The 5,154-nt window shown below is 35.7% G+C and overlaps 1 long non-coding RNA gene across 1 annotated transcript; it reads right to left on the bottom strand.

Moving 5' to 3' along the window:
• Nucleotides 1-1,997: 1,997 nt before the first annotated feature.
• Nucleotides 1,998-4,296, bottom strand: LOC122067416. The gene is made up of 3 exons (XR_006136726.1): nt 4,202-4,296; nt 3,406-3,625; nt 1,998-2,015 (listed from the first exon to the last, which is right to left on the bottom strand). It is a non-coding gene; the product is annotated as an uncharacterized LOC122067416 (long non-coding RNA).
• Nucleotides 4,297-5,154: the final 858 nt, after the last annotated feature.

Below are 5,154 nucleotides of genomic sequence, written 5' to 3'. Positions count from 1 at the left end.
AGTCCAATTGTAAAAGTTTCCAAAATCCATAGTTTTTAAGGCGTTGGTAAGGCGACGCCTTAGTAACGCCTTGGCACTGATGCGGTCTAGAGATGGTAAGGCAGTGCTCCGCCTTATGTGAAGTGGCACCTTATGGGTTTTTTTTTTTAAACATATTTTAAAATTACTTAATGAAGATTCCAAATATAGATTTTTTGTTCATAGGTGTATGGTTTTGTTAACACTTGAGATTTATGGGATCAGCTTTACTCCACCAAAAATAACCAAAACAAACAAAACAAAAACACGATTCACAAACAGGGTTTGGATTTTGTCAAGGGTTTTAAGAAAGGGCTTTGAGAAGGAATCAAGGAACAAGGAAGAACCATTGATCTAGGCCACCATTTTGCTCCGGCAACGGTGAGCTTCATTCTTCTTTGACGGGAGTAGAAATATAGTGGATGACCTTAGGACTTAGGCACTCATTTTGGCATCATAGAGGTAAGTATAATAAATACTTATATTTTTTATGTCTTCTTTTCTTTATATTTATAATTTTGTTTCATAATTATGTATTTATATTATATGTTAATATGATTAATGATTGATGATTGATGATTGATGATTGATGATTGAATATTGATGATTGATGATTGATGATTGATGATTGATGATTGATGATTGATGAAGATGAACTTAGTTTATTCACTTTATTGATTTGTTTTCTTGATGAATATCTTACATTGGTATGAATATGAACCTTTAATATTTATTTAACATATGCGTAATAAGATTCAATTAGGATTTGAGCCAAATAGATTGGTTTTATAAAAAAAATTACACAGGAACGCTTTAGTCGATAAAGCGACGCTTTATGCCCGCCTTATCGCTAAGGCGCTCCGAAAGACCCTCAAACGCCTCCGTCGCCTTACCGCCTTAAAAACTATGCCAAAATCTATATTCAACAACTGGACTTGATCAGAAATCAATTGCAAAAATATTATTGGTTTGATGGCTCAACTAAAGCACTAAGCTTTGCTGATATGCCGTCCAGAGAGGCAGAGCAGATTATGATCCTCTAGATAGGCCCAAAACAGTGTTGACTACAGTGTTAACAATTCTCAGATAGATGACAAATAAGTGGACAGTAAGTTATAGAGGGGAAAACCACCAAGAAAAATATATCTGGAATCAGGATATACCTTAAACTGCACCCAAATCTATTATAATATGAAATGCTCGCAAATGAATATCAAAAAGCAGGAAATGGCAGTTGAAGCAACACCAACAATGGAGCAAACAATCAATTACCTAATGGGTGGTGCTAAAGGTCTCAAGTTCAACAGTAAGATTCAGAATGAATGAACCAGTCTATCTTCTATTATTCCACATACCATATATATATATATATAGATATGCCCCTAAAATGTACTCAAAATAGGAAAAGGATTTTCATGGTAAAATCATGTGGACAAATTAACTATTCTAGTTAGATATACGGAGTTATTCTCAGGCTTGACTGATGCAACTCCTGTTACAAATAGAACTTCAATTAAGTAAATTCAATTTTGGCTTAAAAAAAAAAAAAATGGTTTCTTTCCTGTCACTATGCCTAGTGAGTATAACACTTCACTAATTGCCACGTGGCAGTACATAGGTTAGTCCGTGCGATAGAGGACCAGGCAAGCATCTCATTGCTAAAATTCAGCTTAAAATGAGTAGAGGAAGTGACATTTTGTAATATATATATATATATATATATATTCATCTCCATTAGATGGCATTTTGGTAATTTGGCCATTAAGATGTATGCGGGGACCTATATCACATGGACTAACCCATGTAACTGCCAAGGCCCAAGTGGCAAATAGAGGTACATATTTTATTAATTTATGACCCCAAAAGGTGAGTCATAGTTTTCAAATCCATCCTCTTCTCTCCCAGCTATATATAAGTGATAAAACCCTTATGGTGCATTGAAGAAAGTAGAATCCATTTGTTATACCACACTCACAAAGGCCAGGATTTGGCCCAGCCTACATTCAAAGAAAGATAAACAAAAGCAACAATTTGCATTGGGAGCACTCCCCAAATGATTCAAAAGAGTAAGGGTGAAATGTCTCCAAACTTAAAACTAGCCATGCATGTGATACAATAGAGATACATAGTTGTTACGACGTCAAATCGATCCAAGGCGGTAGAGCGGTGGCTAATCGATTTGGCGATAAATCGCCTGTTATGGCCTTGCCATGGCGGTCAAATCACCCATGTGTCATTTTTTTTTCCTATTTTCTAAAGTTATTTAATATGCTACAAGCCTACAATATATACCCCATAACATATAAAACCAACATTAAGCAACATCAAATCATCAACAATCAACATAGCCCTATCAAAATCACCCTGCATTTAACAAAAAATCGACCGCCTAGTGAATCAGGCGTGACCAAGGATTAAAGTATCGGTATCGGTCGTCGTATTGGTCGGCCAAAATTAAGATACGTATCGGAGGGTATCGTATCGTATCGGAGATACACTAAGATACGCTAAAGATACACACATAAATGGATAGGAAACATTTTTTTAACCACTTTTGCATAAAGAATTTGTTAAAAAAAGCTATTGATAACATGTATTATGCATAAACACTAAATTGAGGGTATCGTACTAAGAATTCAAGGTCTGTAGTTGTCCCATAAATGTAAAATCCTTGTTCCCAACCTTGATTTCCACTTTAGTTAGAGAGAAATTGGCTGACAGCAACTTTGGAACAAAAACCCTTCAAAAAATTGTTTTTTTTCTGAAAAATTACCCATATTGGCCATTATATGACCGTAGCGCCGATACATATCGATACTCACCGATATGTACCGATATATATATCGATACTCACCGATATGTGCTGATATATACTGATACGTATCGATCGATACATACCGATACTCACCGATACGTACTAATACATACCGAAACGTACATTTTACCTCAATTTTATATTTTTCATAGTGTTATCAAGGCATGTCGTATCGTATCGATGTGTATTAGTGGTGTATTGATGCATATCGGTATGTATTGTAGGATATATATCGATACGAAATGATTTAAAAAATTCAATGTATCGTATCGGTGTGTATCGTATCGGCCGACTAAATTTAAGATACGTATCGGAGGGTATCGTATCGGTATCGGAGATACTTAAAACCATGGGCGTGACCTGGCGTCCATGGCGGTGCCATGACAACGCCTATCAGCCAATGGCAACAGCCATTTGTGAGTCACGTAAATCATAGCACTGCCATGAACTTCTTTTTCTGCCAGGACGCCAAATCGCCGCTTTGGCGACGCCATGACAACTATGTAGAGATATATATAGAGAGAGGGAGAGAACAAAAATTGATGATAAATACATATCACTTCATAATATACCTCATCACGGATATGTGTTCGAGCCCGGAAAGTCAATCTCTCATGAACATCAGCTAGGATTCTATGTAATGTAGGACGTAACCCTGCCAATGACTCACTCCGTCTGCTAAGTTGTTCATCCAGGACTTCAACTTTAAGGATATCAACAAGCTCACAAAGAAAATCAAGATTTGCTTCATGGATTAATTTTGGGCGTAGTGTGTCATATAAATATGTGCACCTGCATTATTATCTAACCATGATTATAATAAGAACATGTAAGTAAAGTGAAAGTTAACAGCAAAACTTCTTTTGATGAATTTAAAAACGGAGAAACAATTATCAAAAGGAAATGGAGGGAGAGGGAGGCGGAGGAGGAGGGGGAGAGAGAGAGACAGAAGAAATTTAAGAAATTAACAGTTTTGATGATGTAAGATATCAATGGTCATCAACTACATATATACCAATTACATGAAACTGCTGCTAAAGGGTATGTACGCCATACTTCTAACAAAAAGATAGTCAGCATTGCTACAACATGTACAATTGGTATGTCTGAAAGGTAGTAGTGGACTATTGTTCATTTTGGTGAGAGTGCCAAGTAAGAACTCTCCTTTTGTAAAATTTTACTTTCTCCACATCATTTCTTTATCTTTCTACCAAAGGGGTGTGATACCAATATTAGTATTTACCAAAATTTTTTTTTTTTGGGTGAATATATTTAACAACTTACTCAACGCTTATCATTAATTCAGCATAGTAACAGGTTTACTTTAAGAAAAAAAGTGAAATTATAAGGACAAGCAAGAAATCATACAGCGGATCTATCAAAGGAGCCAAACTTGACACATCCTCAGAAGAAGATGGGAAAAAATGATCAAAAAGCTGGTGCTCAAGTTGGCAGACCTGCAATTCATAAGTGTGTCAGCATATTCCTTTTACTGAATCAGATCTTCAATAAATAATGTATCAGAGAGAGAGAGAGAGCATATCCTTCTCAACCCCTCTACATTTATTTATTAAAAAAATTGATTTAATGAGCATCACATAAATACACTTAACATCACATAACAGTGTGTCAGAATATTCCTTTTACTGAATCAGATCTTCAATAAACAATGTATCAGAGAGAGATATTTAGAGAGCACGTCCTTCTCAACCCCTCTACATTTATTTATTAAAAAATTGATTTAATGAGCATTACATAAATACACTAACATAGTAACATCACATAAGATATATATACATACCCATGCACTACATTAACATTTCCGAATACTCATTTCCAAGTAATAATGTATTTGAACTTTTTTTTATTACAGAATATGTGTGATGGACATGTAAAAGCAAAGTAGGAAAGACAAAAGGCTTTCCACAAATATTAAATATATCAAAATAAATAAATAAATAAACGATGAGAAATTATATACATAATCCATACAAAAATAAAAATAATTGCAACGTAACAATGCTAATATATCTAGTATATTCATGTGATGACATTATGAATGCCTATTATATATTATGTGCGCATCTATCTCCTGCGTAAGGAGTTTAGTCCCACATCGCTCGTGGATCCCGTCCGTGGTCTATACTTAAGTCCCTGGGTGCCTTCTCCTGATAAGCCGGTTTTGAGGGAGAGAGAACGGGCTAAACCCAGATTTGGTATCAGAGCCAGGCGGACCGGGGGAGAGTGAATGCGTGTCTATCTCCTGCTAAGGAGTTTAGTCCCACATCGCTCGTGGATCCCGTCCGCGGTCTATACTTAAG

This window comes from Macadamia integrifolia, unplaced genomic scaffold, assembly GCF_013358625.1.
Source record: "Macadamia integrifolia cultivar HAES 741 unplaced genomic scaffold, SCU_Mint_v3 scaffold2894, whole genome shotgun sequence".
Classification (NCBI taxonomy): Eukaryota; Viridiplantae; Streptophyta; class Magnoliopsida; order Proteales; family Proteaceae; genus Macadamia; species Macadamia integrifolia.
This window is presented reverse-complemented; position numbering and strand designations above follow the sequence as displayed.